The sequence below is a fragment of the Callithrix jacchus genome, chromosome 3 (genome assembly GCF_049354715.1).
Source record: "Callithrix jacchus isolate 240 chromosome 3, calJac240_pri, whole genome shotgun sequence".
NCBI lineage: Eukaryota > Metazoa > Chordata > Mammalia > Primates > Cebidae > Callithrix > Callithrix jacchus.
In genome coordinates this window covers 103,539,185-103,557,656 of record NC_133504.1, presented here as the reverse complement: position 1 = coordinate 103,557,656, position 18,472 = coordinate 103,539,185, and the positions used below count along the sequence as shown (strand labels likewise).

General features: G+C 36.9%; 1 long non-coding RNA gene across 1 annotated transcript in view; it reads right to left on the bottom strand.

Moving 5' to 3' along the window:
• Positions 1-16,140, bottom strand: part of LOC100404367 (uncharacterized) — a 37,947-nt gene extending 21,807 nt beyond the window's left edge. Inside the window, exons 1-2 of the long non-coding RNA XR_087394.7 lie at positions 12,360-16,140; positions 9,629-9,747 (exon numbers count right to left, since the gene is read on the bottom strand). This is a non-coding gene — a long non-coding RNA (uncharacterized LOC100404367). The remainder of the gene's footprint in view (positions 1-9,628; positions 9,748-12,359) is intronic.
• Positions 16,141-18,472: the final 2,332 nt, after the last annotated feature.

Below are 18,472 nucleotides of genomic sequence, written 5' to 3'. Positions count from 1 at the left end.
AACTCTTGAAAGATACAGCACTAGTCCAGGTCTCCTTAGTCAGACACCCTGCTCTGGGATCCTGAAAAGAGTGGAATGAAGGTACTATTTTCAGAGCTGTGGGCAAGAGTTAAGGAATAGAAAGAGACAAATCAAGGAGAGACTAGCCGGAGCAGGAACATGAGTACCCCTAAGGCTACTGGGCAAGTGGAGGAAGCAGTGTTTCCAGAACAAGTGAGAGCTCCACCATGTGAGAAGGCACAGCTACAGAGCTAAAGCCAGGGGAAACCTGGAAGAAATAATCAGAAAGGAATATCTCTTTCCCCTCCTCCCATCTGCTTATTTCCTGTCATGCCTCCCAGAGCCAAACCCTACCAAAAGCCAGAGTAAACTTAACGCTGTCTTCATAAATAGTCACTGTGTCTTTCACAGGCTTAGGGCACAGATCAGAGCAAAGACAGAAAGAAAATTAATAATGTGATTTCCAAATACAGAACATCCAACCAAAACGGTGAAAGAGGAATCCTTTCCTACCTAGGGGAGGAAAAGAAAAAAAAAAAAATACAGCTGCCTGAGTCTCAGACTTCAATACATGAATGTATGAGGAGTCAATTTCCTGTAACTAAGATTTATTCCTGATCGTAGCCTCAGTAATGCTCCCTTAACTGTGATGGATCACAGGTTTAATACAATTCACCATTACAAAGAAATATGTTAGAAAGAGAATGCAAAACAAAAAAGAGATGTAAGAATATTTTATTTATAAGTTACTTGTCCCATAACAGTGACAGGTATAAACTACTTTATTCTATTTGATCACACTGATTCTTATTTTTATTTGGTATATCTACATGAGGTACTGTATTTATTTTATTATATCTGCATGAGATATTATGATGTATTTTTTTCAAAATCATTTTTATCTACTCCTTGGAACGTTTTAAAACTGGGCAGCGTTTTCTATTGATTTTAATCTGAAAATCTCTTAGCAAGGCAGAACACACTGCAATGAAATTAACGTTTATGTGAAATGCTTCCCTAGAGTGAAGAGCATAAATCATGCATTATATAACACTTTAGAGTTGAAAGAGTCTTTAAAGATCAATTCTAAAACCTTTATTTTACAAATGAAGACAAAAACCTAGAGATAGTTGTAGTTTTCCCATAGCAACATATTGCCGGATTTTAGCAAAGTTTAGACCAGAACCTAGGTTTCCTCACTCTCCAACTGGTTTCCCACCTTCCCTTGGTGTTGCTTCCACTTATATTTCTATTATATAGAGGTACCAATTATGTTTCAAGGAAATAATAAATTCCCTTCTAAAATTGCCAGTACTGAAAAGGTATAGCTATCACCTTAATATTCCTCAACTAGGTTCAAAGATACTGTATGGGGTAAAAAGCAGCACCCTCATGGTCATATCAGAAGCTCTTGGACTGAGTATAGTCAGCATCTCTCTGTGGATGAGGACCCTTGGATCAAACCCCATTGGCCAACTGTGCATTCGGACGTTCAGGCTCTCTTGCCTCAAGTTTTCTCCAACAAACTCAGTTTATTATTTTGAAAAACCTACATAAGAAAAACATTTTACATTGATGTGGTTTTTTTTCAACACCATGAAAGAAATTTTCAGGATTCATAGAGAGTTTCCTGAATGTAAATCAAGTTATTTGACCCTTGGTTCTGTCTCATCCTTTCACTGTCATCCTTTCACTTAATCTTATCAATCACTATTCCTATTTCCTTTTTAAAAATGTCTGCAGTTTTTTAATCCATGCTATTTTACTTTATTATACTTCCCTGCAGTATGCAAAGGTATGTAAACAGAGGGCCCAATCTTTCAGGCAGGTGTATGCTTACAGATAGGTCACTGGAAGTCCATGCAAATTAGGGCACTTTGCTGAGCTGCAGACTTTCATCTGGAGTAGCAGGTGTGTTGTAGAACTATAAATGACTCGGTTTGAATGATGGCTGTTGATGTTTCTCTATGCTTTATTCTTGCTGTTCACCTAATGGGTCATGTTGTTGACATCCGAACTGTACAAAAATGGTGATGGAAACCTCCCGCGTCTAATGTTCCACTAGATGGGGCATTGATCTTAGGACAGAAGATCACCAAGTCTTCTGTTTCCAGTCCTCTCAAAATAAAGATTTGAAAATTTTATTAATAAAACAATTATTTAAAGAACAATTGTTATTTGGCCTCTGATAATAAAATCTTGGAAAGTTTTCTACTAGAGGTAATTATAAAATTAAGATAAATTAACGTGTACTAAAGCAGGGAGTGTTTGGCATGTATTTAATAAACATATCTGCAGTTAAGAATAAGATATTTTTTAAATACCCATACAATCCATAAAGATTTTAGAGAGTGAAATAAACATACATCTTTCTAGAATATCATAACTTTTTGCTTTTTATAGGATGGAAGGCCAGAAAATCTGCAGATCCCAACTGTCAGTCTGTGGCAAAGATTTAACCAGCCTCTATTGAAAAGCAAAAACTAATATTGAGGATAATGTAAAGTGTGTGTTTGGGTATGTGAGGTATGTGAGTCTGGGGTGTGTGTGTGTGTGTGTGTGTGTGTATGTGTGTGTGAGAGAGAGAGGGAGAAAAGTATCTGTAAAATTGTCAACCTTCCTTTCATGGGGATGGCTCTAATTTCCTCTGGAATGTTGCCATTCTTACTCTTGGGGAATTAAATTGTGGTAATAAATGGTATCTGATTGTTTTAATGTCCTTACTTAACAGAAAGTACTTGGCAAAGCCATGTCAGTACCCTCCCAATTTTTCTTTAATTTGGTTTACTGATCCTTGAAATATACACATCCAGTGCCATGAGCTGAAAGTCTGTGTGCTCCCAAATTCATATGTTGAAGCCCTAATCTCCAATACAACAGTATTTGGAAGTAGGGCCTTTGGGAAATAATCATGTCATGAAACTAGAGCCCTCATGAATGGAATTAGTTTCATTATAAGAAGGGATGTGAGGCCTGGCGCAGTGGCTCAAGCCTGTAATCCCAGCACTTTGGGAGGTAAAGGAGGGTGGATCACTTGAGGTCAGGATTTTGAGACCAATATGGTGAAACCCCATCTCTACTAAAAATACAAAAAAAAAAAAATTAGCCGGATATGGTGGCACAGGCCTATAATATCAGCTACTGGGGAGGTTGAGGCAGGAGAATCATTTGAACCCAGGAGATGAAGGTTGCAGTGAGCTGAGATCATGCCACTGCACTCCAGCCTGGGTGACAAAAAAAAAAAAAAGAGTAAAAAAGAGATGTCAAACAGGTGACCCCACACCATCATGTGAGGACACAGCAAGAAGACAGCCATTAACAAACCAGGAAGAGAACCCTCACCAGACACTGATTTTGCCAGCACTTTGATCTTGGACTTCCCAGCCTCAAGAACCATAGAAAGTAAATGTCTACTGTTAAGAATGGGTAGGTTAAGACATATCCAGACAAAGGTATTTGTTGTAGCAGCCCAAGCTGACCAAAGCATGTAGGAAGTTTCTTATGAGCACCGTAATGTGGAAGCTAGTTCTGCAGAAATGCTAGACAGTAGAATGAAACTGAATTTTTCTTAATCTGATTTGTCACAACAGTTATCATGAATTCCAAATGCTGCAGCCAACAAGAAGCTACCAGTTCCTACCAATCTGAAAGTGAATTACAACCTTTAATTCTGTTTAAAAATACTCATATGAAAAAAAAATACTCATATCTAGCTGAATTTTCCTCATTGTTCTCACTTCTATTTCATTACCTTTGTTAACTTTCTCTTTACTCCTCAACAAGTCCTCTCAGCTGTATATTCTAGCAAATATTGAAATTGAAATTTTCCAAATGACTTCAAATCGGTACACATTGCTTGTATTTATACTACCCAAAAGAGCAATGCTTGATAACTTTCAGTGGTTATTCCCAAATCTCTTGCATGAGATAATTAAAACCAATGGGAGAAATTAACAACTCAGAGAAACAAATGAATGAGATAAGAAAATAGCTTTGCCAATTATTAGGGGATAAAAGAACTGAAGCCCAATATAAAGAATTATCTCTAATTTCCCAATCTGCTTAACAAAAATAAGCTTAAGCCTTTTTACATAATCACTGAAATTCATTTATATAAAATTATTGCTGGATAAAGAGAAGTGCAAGAAGCTCTACTCTGAGAGTCAATCTCAGAATAGAGGAGTAAAGACATTGGACTAGTTTAATTCTTTGGACTGGATGCTCTTACAAATACACTCTGTATTCTTCTCTGAGTCCTAGGATACTTTAAACAGGGTCAGGGCTAAGATAAGGCAAATGCTGTATGGTCCCATATTAAAAGAGATGCTCACTCTCCAGGTCCTTCAGGTGCAAGGCTGGCACTTGTGAGACCTTGCTTCCTTAAGCTGTACACTCTGGGTTCCTTGTTGGCTTCATCCTAGTCTTGGCCCTGAATGAGTCCATACATTAATAAATTTGAAAGACCAACAGAGTGAGGTGGTGGTAGGATTTCTCTCTCGTATACATAAAGGAAAGGGAAGAATGAACATAGATGTGGTGCCTGGTGAAGAATGGGAGGACCTTCCCCACTTGCCAGTGAGAGAGAAAGTAAAAGGAAGCCATAGACCATAAATGTCAACATGTACACAAACTACCTTTTAAAAAATGACTCAAAAGGTGCCATTTTTAGAAAATGTGTCCTCCTCAACCCTACACCCTACACCTTTAAGAATTATTCATCCATAATCAGCAAATCCCCTTTAGCCTTACTTTATGTACATTTTCTGCACTTCTTTGCTTGAACTGAAGCACTTCCCCCTGGAACCTATTCTTGTGTTAGTCTATTTTTCTTTTTTGTTTTTTGTTTGTTTGTTTCGTTTTTCTGAGAAATGTATTTTAAGATGTGATTAAAAAACAAAGATTTCCTTAGGGATAATGCTTTTACTGTGGTTTGAATATAGTATGTCCCCACCAAAACTCATGTTGAGGCTTGGTCCCCAATGTGGCAGTGTTGGGAGGTAGTGCCATTAGAAGATTAGGTCATTAAGATGAATTAATGTATTTCTCAAGAACCTGGGTTAGTTCTCAAAGGTTGTTATAAAGCAAGGTTGCCTCTCATGTTTTACCCTATCTGCATGCACCAACTTCCATTTCCATCTTTTTCTGCCATGCTATGAAACAGCACAAGGCTCTCCCGAGATGCTGCCTGGTCTTGAACTTTCCAGCCTCCAGAACCATAAACTAAATAAACCACTTTTCTTTATAAATGATGCAGTCTCAGACATTCTATTATAGCAACAGAAAACAGACCAAAATAGCTTGTGTGGGAGAAAATGAAGAGGGACCCAGCAAAGGCTGGGAGAGCCATGAGACTGTGCTGCAAGTCTGACACAGAGTGAAGGAGGGAGAAGGGGATGGTTGGGTGGAAGCATACTAGACTATTGTACAGACCCAGGAGTGGTTAACAAGGCCATTGGCAAGTCCTTGAACCAAAACTAGCCATCATGGTAGGCCCATGTCTCTCTAAAGTTGTCTTGCCTTAGAATTTCTGCTGCACTCTGTCAGCTCTGGAGGTATCCTGTGGGAAGCATGGCCTTGATGTCAGAGCTCAGTAGCTTTGACCCTTGGTTAATTAATCTGTCAGTAGTTGAGGTCTGCAAGGCACATTCTCACAGCCACCACAACTCTGGTTGTGGCTTTTCAATCTTTTACATCCCTCGTACCTCATAATTAGGACTCGTGTCCTCTACTTCCCTGATACAACTTTTAGACCATCACTTCTCTACTTTTTTTTAAGAACAATATAAAACCCATGAGCTAATCAAAGCAAACAAAACCCAGTAGCTTTCAGGTTCATGCCATTCAGCCTGTCTGTCTTCTGAGCACTCCTCGTCCACTGAAGACTTTAATAGCTGGCTATGGTCTTGCTCACTCTAATCCTTTCTGAAATATAAGTAAATTCAATACCTGGACCTCTCAGTTCCTCAACTTCTCTATCCTTTATGACCTTTTCCTTTACCCTAACTTCTACACACCCTTCAAAAATGTGCTCAAAATCAAGCTCTCTTGGAGCCTTCTCAGAAGCCCCAGCTACAGCAGATCCTCCTAACATATACTTCACTGCATCTCTGCTGCTAAATCAGAGCTCGTGCAAGTTTTAAAAGTATACGTTGATCTGCGTTACCATTTGATTACTATCTTCTCTCTATCATTAGACTGTAAGTTCCGTGATGAGCAGTCAGGTCTGTTTTACTTATCCCTTTATTCTCAGCATGTACAAGGCACCAATCAACAGTAAATATTCAATATATATTTCATGCATAACTAAATTATTAATTGACTAAGTAAATGATTGAATGATTTGATTTGAACTGCTGTGAGTTGAATTGAATAGAGACACACGAATAGATGTTTCTGCCAAGGCTTATGTTTGTCTATATTTGAAACATATATCAATGTAATTAAAAACTTCTAAAGAATTAAAACTTTTCTTTATTATTTTTATCCTACAACAAAATTTATCATTAAAAAATTATGCTTAATTTTATAATCTAAATCACTTTTCAACATGTTTTTCATTTTATATTAAACTATAAACTTTAAAAAAATACAACAACAGTCTTTCTCTGTCACCGGGCTGTAGTGCAGTGGTCCCATCATAGGTCACTACAATGCCAAGCTCCTGGGCTCAAGGGATCCTCCTACCTCACCCTGTGGAGTAGCTGGCACCACAGGTGCCATCACACCTGACAATTGTTTGTGTTTGTTTTTGGTACATTTGGAGTCTCACTATGTTGCCCAGGCTGGTCCTGAACTCCTGGCCACTATCCTCCTGTCTAGGCCTCTTAAAATACTGGGATTATAGGCATGAGCTACCACGACCAATCTGAACTGTAAATTTCTTGACCACAATGTCCTTTTCAATTTATTTGAGGCTTTCTTGAAGTTCATAACATAGAATCTTACACATAATAAAATTACATAGTACATTAGTATAACCGCATTAATTCAACAGCTCTAAAATCTGGTATTTTATTCTGCCTAGTAAAATTAACCATTTGTCTGGTTTATTTTCATTATTTGTTTTCTCCCAGAGGCATTTGTGAGATTGGCTTTTACTTATATTTTAGGATTTTATCTTTGTAATAAGACTTTTATGAATTATTTTTTCTGGTTTTCTTTGCTTACTTTTTAATTTTGCTATGTTATATTTTATTTATTTTTCATGCTTATTTAATTTTTAGGATTTCATTCTAAGTCAAAGATCAAAATGCAAAATTTTTTTTACAGCCTGAGTAGATTTTCCTTAAAGGGGTGTGATGGAGCAGGGCACTACTAAAAGGAGTACACTACTTTAATTAGTTTTTCATATTTAATTTACACTTTGTCTCTCTTCATTTAAAATCTGATTATGAAATAATATTTTGTGATTTTCTGAAAACTGGAAGAAAAATGTGGCTGCAGCAACGTAGATTTTCTAAGTTTTTTTAGTCAATTGCATTTTTCAGATTTCTTATTAGTTAGATTAAGGTAACTCAAGATTTTATTATTCTGCTTTTAGTTCTACGTGCTTAGTTTTCAAAACTGTGTAGCACAGATGAAGGGGAAAAGAAAAGATTTTATGCTTTATGCCAATTTTTTCTAAAAAATAAACTCGATCATCTCAAGTATTTATAAATTATCTCAATTTACCAGTGGTTTTTACCATACATCAAAATTGGTTTATTATGTAGTATCAGTTCATTCTTTTCTTAAAAAAAAAAACTCATTTTTACTATTCTACATGATGCTATTTTCTTAAGTTTTTTAGTTTACCTTAATAAAATTCTTGTTTAAAAAGTAAGATGAAATAACAAGCAAATCATGTTAACCAGGACAAAGAAGCATCTCACAAAGGACACCCAAACCTGCACAAAATCAACCTGAATCCATTCATCTAATACAGACAAAGTATCGGATGCAAGAAATCTAGCAGGCAGCAGGGATCTAGCACAATTAGAAATATAGTTTAAAACAAAAAAGCATACAATTGACTGTAACTAACCATCTTTCTATAGAAGAATTACTCTGAATTCCAGTCGAGACACCTCTGTCTTATAGATGGGAAGCAATTTTGAAGGGTGGGCTCATGGGAGTATTGCTAATTCTGTAACTCAAACAGGAGACCTCAATGTGCTGGCCCTTCACACTACGTGGCTCTAACTAAGTTGTAGCAAATTTCCTTACTGTGTTTCAGGTTGATTAAAATAAGTTTGCTGGGGCAATTTTTCTGAAATTCTAGCTAACCTAAAGCCAAAGGAAAATTGTAATTTGTCATTTTCTTTACCTACTGAGCAGGAACCAAAGCCAATCATAGATTTGTCATAGTGCTCAGTGTATTGATTATATTCCAAAAACCCAAATAACAAACATCTTTTAAATTATTTCCACATAAGGAATATTGTTCATATGCACCAGATTTCACTGGTAAAAAAAATAAGGCATTTTTATCTTCACATCTAAATCAGTAAATATTTACTAAATACCTATGATGTACAGAACATTTTGGTAACTGTTGAATTTAAGTTGCAGGTAGAAAATATTTATGGTTTTGGCCGGGTACGGTGGCTCAAGCCTGTAATCCCAGCACTTTGGAAGGCCGAGGTGGGTGGATCACGAGGTCAAGAGATCGAGACCATCCTGGTCAACATAGTGAAACCCCGTCTCTACTAAAAATACAAAAAATTAGCTGGGCATGGTGGTGCGTGCCTGTAATCCCAGCTACTCAGGAGGCTGAGGCAGGAGAATTGCCTGAACCCAGGAGGCGGAGGTTGCAGTGAGCCGAGATCACGCCATTGCGCACTCCAGCCTGGGTAACAAGAGCGAAACTCCGTCTCAAAAAAAAAAAAAAAAAAAAGAAAGAAAGAAAAGAAAAGAACTTTTTGAGAAAATATACTCTTTTTATTCTGGAGATATTCATTCATACCATATTCTGGTCAGTTGTCTGATTTTAAGTATTTAATCATGTCAAAGTCACAAGTAAATTGACTAAATGGTACTCTGCTGGGTGCTTCTCAAAGTGTGTCAGTAGAGGTCCCATCAATCAGGTAAATATCTAGGAAAGCAGAAACTGCGGCAGGTATTTCAATCAGAAAAGTCAAGTAACTTTTTGAAAAATGTTCAGAAGCTGCTGCAAAACCTCATATCTATGGAAGCACACGTCTGCCTGCTGCTACCAGAAGAAAAACTTGGCTTCCACTTCCCTTTCATATTGCAGATCTTGACATGAATGCATCTCCTAGCAGAATCAAACTCAGAGCATCACTGGCAGAGATTCTGGGAATGTACTTCCCAAGGGTCCTGGGACCCTCATACAAAGGTGAAAATAGAAGAGGGGAAACAGATCATGTGTAGAGAGAGAAGGTGGAAATGAAGCAAATCCTTTTCCAGTGGTATTGGCCAAAGAGTTTTCAGCTGTGACTTAACAGCTCATTTTACAATTACTGAAGTGAATGATAGTAGTAATCTACCTTCAGTTACCCATTTAAGGGATTTTACACTTTGGTCTCCCATTTTATTTCCTTGACCACTTGGATAGAAAGTTTAAATTTCAGTAATCTAACAGTTAAAACCCATACTTTAATCATAAATTACTTTTTTATATACATACACACATGCTGTGGATTTCATTGCTCAAGATTTAGCCCCATCTTCATACACGTAACAGCTGGTCAGTGGCTTTCTTCATCTTTTATGATGTCTTTCCTATTATATGTATTTATCCTCCTTCTACATAAGGGAAAGAGAGGAAAAGGAGATATAATTGGCTTAAAATTAAAAGTACAGAACAAAATGCAATTAAGTAACGCCCACCAACTATTGTGAGCCATAAAATGAGCTTTACTTGTATTTCATTCAGTCTTCACAACTCTTCTGTGTGTTTTCTTTTTCCTAAATAGACTAAAAAATTACTAAGGTAGAGATAAAAGATAAAAATCAAATCAAAAACCAAGAATTATTAGATCAGAAACCCAGATTCAGGAAACTATCCCAAGTAATCACAAAACCTGTGTGTGAGTTTCTGAGCACCTAAGGCACATGAATGATGGAAACATTATAGACTATTGATGAAAGCCTCAGGATGTTAAGGGTCGGAGAGGAACTTTCCCATGTTTTACTAATAAAGAATATGATGTTTGGGCTGGGTATGGTGGCTCACACCTGTAATCGCAGCATTTTGGGAGGCTGAGGCAGCAGATCACTTGAGGCCAGGAGTTCAAGACCAGCCTGGGCAAGATGGTGAAACCCTGTCTCTACTAAAAATACAAAAATTAGTCAGACATGGTGGCATGCACCTGTAATCCCAGCCACTTGTGAACCTGAGGCAGGAGAATCCTTGAACCGGGGAGGCAGAGGTTGGAGTGAACTGAGATCGTGCCACTACACTCTAGCCTTGGCACAGAGTAAGACTCTTTCTCAGAAAAGAAAAAAAAATACAATATTTGGCAGAACATGTTAAACAAAAAATGGAAAGACATGAACCTGGGGTTAAAGCCTCTGGGATTCTTGCCCTCTTTCCCTTCATGATGAAGGCCAAGTTAATTCACTAAATTTAACTCTGCAAACATGTTTTGAGAAGTTACTAAGTACAGGGTATTGTGCTGAAAGTCACCATGTGAGTTGCAAAAATCGGCCCCGGCCCTCTAAGCGTTCACAGCTTTTGGGGCAGCAAGATGAAAATATAATCAGTATACAGTGTGTACAGTTCATAAGGGGTAGAGGAGCAGGAGAGATTCCTATGAGTTGATGAGTGACTGAAAAAAGCTGGGGGGAGAAAATGCTGTTTGAGGTGTAAGGATTTGAGCAACAGGCATGACAAAAAAGGGGGGCCAGTGTGAACAAAGTGAAGAGGTTGAAGAACTTGAAGGAATTAGACTGGAAACAGATGCCATGAACTCAGATGCCTGCAGTAATGAAAAGGAATGGAGCAGCCCGTGTGAGGACTCTGGCCCACAGAAGAATGCACAGCCATTTAAAGAGACATCCTTTGTGAGAATGCTGGCCCAGTGTCACCAGAACTCCCAAAAGAAGGTGGAAATTCATGTTTAAGATAAAACTTCAATTTTTAAATGCTAGCACCTAATTTAAGAAAAAGAAAACTTAAGCTTTGTGTGGATCAAATAAAAGATATATGCCCTTATATGGCCCAATGACCATTCATTTGCAACCTCCAGGACTGATGTGCTCCAAGATTCAATCCAACTAAGGAATTCTAGTTTTAATCATGAACCTCATTCTCACTGAGCAATATGTATATTCATCTTTAAAAATTAAACATATTAAGCAAAACCACAGAAAATTTCTTTCTGTAAATTATGTCTGATTTTCTTCAAAAATTATTGTAGAGCTCTTACAACTTTCACTTGCAAGAGGCCTAGACTGAAGACAGGAAATGCCAAGAAGGGGAAAATGGGAAGAAGATAATCAGACATGCAAATACAATAGACATTTGCCAGTACAACTGTCAGTCTCTGAGGATTGAAGACTGCTGATTTTGTTTTTACTAGCTAGGGAGAAAATAATAAAAATGTTTTTATAGCAGAGGAAATGTTGACCTTTCCAGAACTATAATTATTTGGCTACCTTGAAAGAATATACTAAATGGTAGTAAGGCACAGTAGCTCACACCTGTAATCCCAGCACTTTGGGAGGCTGAGGCAGGCAGATCACCTGAGGTGAGGAGTTCGAGATCAGCCTGGCCAACATGGTGAAACCCTGTCTCTACTAAAGATACAAAAAAATTAGCCAGGCATGGTGGTGCATGCCTATAATTCCAGCTACTCAGGAAGCTGAGGGAGGAGAATCACTTGAACCTGGGAAGCGGGTTCAAAAGGGAGCCCATGAAGCTTGAACCCAGGAACCTAGATTGCACCACTGAACTCCAGCCTAGGCAACAGAGTGAGATGAAGAAGAAGGAAGAGGAGGAGGAGGAAGAGGATATTCAATGCATGTGGTTATTTAAAATCCAGTCTACTGTAACATATTAAATACATCCTTACATTTATGGATATTCTTTATTATCTCAAAATTTTTTATCACATAATAATCATTGCAAAACTGTGATCATATCCTTTAAAATAACAGGAAAGAAAGAATAATCACAAGGCACATGCCAAGAAGTAAAACAAATGCATAAAACATAGTTTTAGTGCTACTTTGCTTCACAAGCAGTTTTAAATTATGAGTTGAATGTTGCTCCAGTGAAAAAATACTGGATTTTTTTGCAAGAAATTTAACAAAAGAAGGAAATGATAACTTAAGCCATTACATAAAGAATGTTTCCATTTTCAGTGAAACAATCCAATTAACTATGCTAATACTTCTGGTCACCTAGGTCTTACCTTGTGATCTACCACGAGAGGTAATTACATTTATCTGAGTTTCAGGGAAGGCGAGAGCTCCTCAGGAGACTCTTTTAATGGTGTTGTTACGTATGCTTAGAAAACAGTTCAAAGTAGAACCTGGGTAGAGATTTGAGTTGAGGTTTCCCCAGTGGTGGTGCCTTTTCAATAACATACTAGAGTACCTAATGGAATATAAAGAAAAAGATTAACAATAAAATTGACAATTTCAGAAAAAATACCCGCCTGACAATGTTCTCTTTGCTTATGAGTTACCGCTTCACAGAACAAGCGCTATAGAGTGTGTGTCAGCATACATACTTTCAGTTTCAGAACAAAGAATACAAATCTAAAAAGGTAAAAATGAAAATGTGTGCTGTTCTGCTGCCATGTAACTGAGAGTTATAAAGGCCCTGTGAACAATATTGAGTTTGCTGTGGCACAATCACATCACGAAAGATTTACCTTCACTCTGCAAACTCAATATAGGGCAATAACAGTCTATTACAAGCTGAGCAATACAACATCAAAGGAATGTTTAAGAGAACTAGACAGAACCTTTAAATCAACACAATTGAGTTATCTTCCCCCAGAGGAAGCACCATGAGAGAGCTCATAGCAGGATTTTTCAAGAGGTATTACTAATTTACCATAAGTTATATTTAATACACTTTTAAAATGTAGTTTGTAATCTCTCTTCACTTTTTAGAACACAGAGCTATAAATTAAAAGAGAAATAATCCCCAAAGAGCAGGAGACTGGGAGGAACAAAAATGACAATAGTTTTCTTCTTTGAGGGCTAACACTTCAAATAATTCTCCCACAACTGAAAAGCCTCTCCTTTCCTGATTTCAGCAGAGATCTCTCCTTCCCCAATTTTAATAAAATTCTTCAAATATGAACATGGAAGAATAACAGTCAAAATACAAAATTAATATTAAAATCCTGTTAAAAACAGCAAGACATCATCAAATTTTAGAAAAATAGTAAGAAAATTTCTTAGTACCTTCCATAGAAAAGTAAGCAATTTCATTCTGCCTTTTTATGATTAAAATGAACCTTCGAGAGGTTGAGATTCTTATCCAGGCAGTCAGAAATGGTAGTGGCATTTATTTTGGGACGGTACTATTCATTGTTGGCAACTCTTAGACATTTTCTTAGCAGTTTACTTTTTCCCCATACATTTTCATTTTTAATTTATTTAATATTTAAGAGTAGGTTTAGTTTAATTAAGTGTTGAGACCAGATGTTACTCTTCTACATACATAGCAAAGACTTTGTTGTTACAAACTTTAGTCCAAAATCACATCTTTGAATTTCTTGTGAAGTGGAACTGTTGAGTGTTACTAAAATGTTCATCATCTATTAATGTCCGAAATTTCGATGACACTTACAGAACCGCCCCTTCAATTATTTGTTAAATTATACTCTTTTTTACTTTTGTGGAGCACTTTTGTTTTGGCTTAGCTATCCTAATTTAATAACAGAAATGTATGCAAAAAGGTTTTAAATTCTAGATAAATGGGATCCATAGTGGCTTTTCTGTACCTGAATTTTCTGCTTTAGTGATGAAAACACACCCACAGCAGGTGCATGAAACTGCCTGCAACACATGGCAAATGGGGGAAGTACTAGGGTTTGTCCCTTTTGATATAGAACGGTTTTATTGGTGTCATACAGTAAGATTTTATAATAAATCAGATTGTACATGGATTTATACTTATATATCTGGTAATAGAAAATATTTCATTCATGTTTATAATGCTTTTAATTTTATAACCAGCTTCCAAAATTTCTTTACAACTGACCTTTATGTCAAGACTATTTTATCTGAAATAGCCCATTACCAGATAATTTTTTTCAGATATTTGAACTGTATTGTTTTTCTTTTTTAAACTTGGTTGTTTTTGTAAATTCCATTCAACTTCTTCATGCTAATATTGTGATTTTAAAGGCAGCACTTTGATTCATATTTGTTATAATCTTGCCTGCGAAATGGAAAACTAGTTTCATCAGTTAGTACATACTAGAGTTTCTCTGGAATTCCACTATTTGAAACCATTGCTGTGAATATCATATAATTTTTATGTTTAATATTATGTGATTAAAGCATGTGTTCCCAACATATGTTGACAGATTTATCAAGGTTTGCTTGTTTATAGTTGTCATAAGTAGTTTATGCAAATCAAACTAAGGATTCTACTTTTGTTTTCTTTTCCTTCAACTTAAGTTAATAATTCTATCACTAATATCTAATGTGCAACAATAAGCTTTATATTATATGCAGCTCTAATCTCATAAAAACACTACACTAATGTTTGTTTAATGCCTGATGCAAACAGGTTTACATATTTTAACAGTTGTTTAAAAAATTATGCTGTAGTCAACCTGGATTTGAATTACTAATCAACTATAATAGTTGTATGATTATGCCTCAGTTTTTCTACTATAAAACAGAGATAGCAATGATAATTATAGGATTGCTGTAGGGATTAAATTAGATATTACTTATAAAATTTCTAGCACTATGACACATAGTATTCAAGAAATGTTGGCTATTCTTACAGAAAGAAATATGTTCAAAAAATTCTGATGGCTTCTAATCAGTGTCACGAACATTAGAAAGTTTTACCCAACCACAGAATCCACTGGCTGTGATAAAATAAGTTTGTTGACTCTTTTGCAGAGATTATAGAACTAACACCTGCTGCCTAACAGTAGTGGGACTCAAACCAAATATCAATGAATGAGTAACTGCCCTAAACAGCTATCACAGCCATAAGGCAGTTGGTTCTATAGTCTAGACCTGTTTAAGAATTGAATCAAGTCACCTGCTGACTATAATAGCCATCAGGAGAGTAATACAAAATTTAATCTTAGTGCTTATCTGTTAAAACATGACGTGATATATATATTGCCTTCCAAGTTCTTGCTTGAAGGACATTTTAGCAATGATACCGGGTAGTGGTTGAGTTAGGGGTTATATTAGTCAGGGTTCTCCAGAGAAACACAGCCAATAGGAGAGACAGAGAGAGAGACAGAGAGGGAGGGATGGATAGATGAAAGATAGATAAGAGAGAGATATAATAAAAAAAATGAAATGTATTATAAGAAGCTGACTCACAAATATGGATAATGAAAAATCTTATAATCTGCGGTGTGCAAGCTGGAGACCCAGGACAACAGGCAATGTAGTCCAAAGTCCTGAGAGCCATGAGCACTGACAGCAGAAGAGCAATGTTCCAGCTCAAGAAGTTAGGCAGAGAATGAATTAAAGCTTCTTCTACCATTCTGTTCTATTCACGTTCTGAACAGACTGTATGGTGCACACCTACATTGGTAGGGGTCAATCAGCTTTACTCAGTTCACTAATTCAAATGTTAATATCTTCCAGAAACATTCTTATAGACAGAAATAATGTTCTACCAGCTATCTGGATAGCCCATAGCTCAATCATTTTGACACATAAAAATAACCACCACAATGGTCAAGAGCCATCAGTTTTGACTATTTAAATCTTGGCCTGTAAAAAAACTACTCATCAATGATATCTAGCTCATCAGTATTTTTAATTGAGTTGCAAAAGAGACTATGGCTGTTATCCAAAAGAGAGCAACAATGTTTACCAGAAATTTTTTTAAAAAATAAATTATACTCCCCTTTCTGTGTCCATGTGTTCTCATTTTTCATCACCCGCCTATGAGTGAGAATATGCGGTGTTTCATCTTCTGTTCTTGTGTCAGTTTGCTGAGGATGATGTTCTCCAGATTCATCCATGTCCCTACAAACGACACAAACTCATCATTTCTGATTGCTGCATAATATTCCATGGTGTATATGTGCCACATTTTTCCAATCCAGTCTATTATCAATGGGCATTTGGGTTGATTCCAGGTCTTTGCTATTGTAAACAGTGCTGCAATGAACATTCGTGTACATGTGTCCTTATAGTAGAACGATTTATAGTCTTTTAGATATATACCCAGTAATGGGATTGCTGGGTCAAATGGAATTTCTATTTCTAAGGCCTTGAGGAATCGCCACACTGTCTTCCACAATGGTTGAACTGGGATCTATTGGGGGGAAAAGGGGAGGGCCAGTGGGAGGGGGAGGTGGGGAGGGATAGCCTGGGGAGAAATGCAGAATGTGGGTGAAGGGGAGAAGAAAAGCAAAGCACACTGCCATGTGCGTACCTACGCAACTGTCTTGCATGCTCTGCTCATGTACCCCAAAACCTAAAATCCAATAAAAAATTAAAAAAATAAATAAATAAATTATACTTCTTCACTAATGAAGCTTAAAAGAAAATAAATAAATAAATGCTTTATTAAATTGCTTCAACATTTAGTAGTAAATGCCAACTTAATTCTTTTCTTGAGTTCTATTTGAGAATACTGAGGCTCCTGTATTCGTAAGTTTCTAACGTCCTTAGCCACTTTCCATAAACTGGCAGAAATAGATTAAAAAGGAAAGGGAAGGGAAGGGAGGGAAGAGAAGGGGAAGAGGAGAGGAGGGGGAGGGGGAGGGGGAGAAAAGGGAGACAAGGAAAGGAGAAAAGAAAGAAAGAAAAAGAAAAGAAAGAAAATAAAAGGAAAGGAAAGAAGGAAACTAGCCCAAAACTTAGTCGCTTAAAGCAACACTTTTATGTTCACAGTTTTGTGGAACAGAAATTTGGAAAGGGCTCTGCAGGGCAGTTTATCTCTGATCCATATCGCATATGTTACAGCTATGGTGGCTTGGGATAGAGAATCCTCTTCCAAGATGGAATCTCTTTTTTCTAATCATTTTAATTTTTATTTTAGATTTCAGGGGGTATATGTGCAGGTTTGTTACTTGGGAATATTGTATGAGGCTAAGGCTTTGGGTGAGATTTATTGTTCCCATAGCCCAGGTACTGAGCACAGTGCTCAGTAATTACATTTCAACCCTTTCTTCCTCCCTCCCTCTCCCATCTAGTAGTCCCTAATGCCTACTGTTGCCACAAGATGGCATCTTTATTTACAATTTTTTTATCTTATAGCAATGTAATCTGTCTCTCCTCATGTAAATTTTCATCCTGCAGGGCCTCTCCATGCAATTTGGGCTTCCACAGCACAATACTCTTAGGGTAGTCACTTTTTACATGCTAGATGGTTTTTGAAGAGGGAGAAACTGCTAGACCACTCAAAGGCTACACCAGAAGCTGGCATAGCATCATTTCTCCCATGTACCATGACTGCCATGGTCAAAGCAGTCATGAACACTGCCATATTTAAGGAGGTAGAGAAACATTTGCGACCTCTTTATAGGGGAGTGTCAGATTGTTCAGAAGGACAGTTCAATAAGTAATATTCTTGTAGCCATCTGTCTTTGTCCACTTGTGCTGCTATCACAAAGTATCTGAGACTGGGTAATTTATAAATAATAGAAATGTGTTTCTCACCATTCTAAAGGCTGGGAAGTCCAAGATCAAGGTGATGGCAGATTCAGTATCTGGTGAGGACTCACCCTGCTTCCAAGATGGTGTCTTATTGCTGGCTGCATCCTCCAGAGGTAACAAACACTGTGTCCTCAAATGGTGGAGGGGATGGAAGGGTGGAAGAGCCTAGCTAGTTCCTTCCAGCCTTTGCATAAGGGTATTCTTGCTATTCTTGAGGGCAAAGCCTTCATAGCCCAATCACTTCTGGAAGGTCTCACCTTCCAATATCATCACCTTGGTGATCAGGGCTCAACATACGAATTTCGGAGGAATACATGCATTCAAACCATAGTGCCATCTTTGAAAAATAGCCTCTGCCATAATACATGATAGCCGAGTAATATGTTTCAGGGAAGCACATCTGCATTGAAGTGCAATTTAAACTGTTATCAAACAAGAAACCTCTCCTACTTAAATGTTAAATGGATGGTGATTAAAAACAAGCAAGAATCTAAAAACTTTTAATACCAAAATTTTTAAAGACACATATCAACGTTATTAAAGGGCATTTATCACATTTTTAAAATTCAAAATCTTTTACATCTAAATAGTGTCTATTCTAAAACTTACATAATTTTAATTTCTCTGAGATATATTTCTAATTCATGTTTAATATAACTCTACAGTTATTGGTTAAGATTTTCCTTGATTCTTG